A 691-nucleotide genomic window follows, 5' to 3' on the forward strand; every position below is an offset into this window, starting at 1 on the left:
TAGGCCCACTTTATTCACAATGCTAAAATAAAACTGTATTCACAATGTGCTCTGCGTAAAATGCGCGCACAGTCGTGGCCACTTTTCTCCTAATATTAACCAAACATTTCTTTAAATAAATTGATAAATAAAAAAAAAAGCTTACACCGGAATCCTCCCACAGTCAAACAGGACCCTGTGGTTGTGTGATTTTCCCAGTGAGACTGTCGGCGGGTTGTTGTCAGCCAGGGGATCAATACTTTACACGGAAACGTTTGTGGCTCTTATTAATATTCTCTTTGATGCCGAGGCGATTAATAACAGTCCATAGACTAATTTATGGCGTTAAATATGTATTTTTTTTTTTTCCTTCTTTTTGGGGGGAGGGGAAGGGAATATAAAAATGTTGCGGATAATAATTGTCATGAAGCTTTCTAAAACTAAAATTATTTTTCATGGCGTGTTTATTATGAAATATTTGACTTGGTTCAGCCGAAGGCCCCTCAAACGCACCATGTTTGTGTTGAATGAAGTGTTAAAATGTAAGGTTAAAAAAAATGTGCGCCGTGTGAATAATTGATCTTTGTAATACCCCGTATTGATATCATAACGTGCTCGCTGTGTGGTAAGTTGAGCTGGAGGCTTGTGAGCGTTTGCAGCATGTGGCGACTGAGGGCACTTCAATTATTCAGCAGCAGCTGAAAGGTATATT

Source organism: Morone saxatilis, unplaced genomic scaffold, assembly GCF_004916995.1.
Source record: "Morone saxatilis isolate NCDOM2014 unplaced genomic scaffold, NCSU_SB_2.0 Contig20, whole genome shotgun sequence".
Lineage (NCBI taxonomy): Eukaryota > Metazoa > Chordata > Actinopteri > Moronidae > Morone > Morone saxatilis.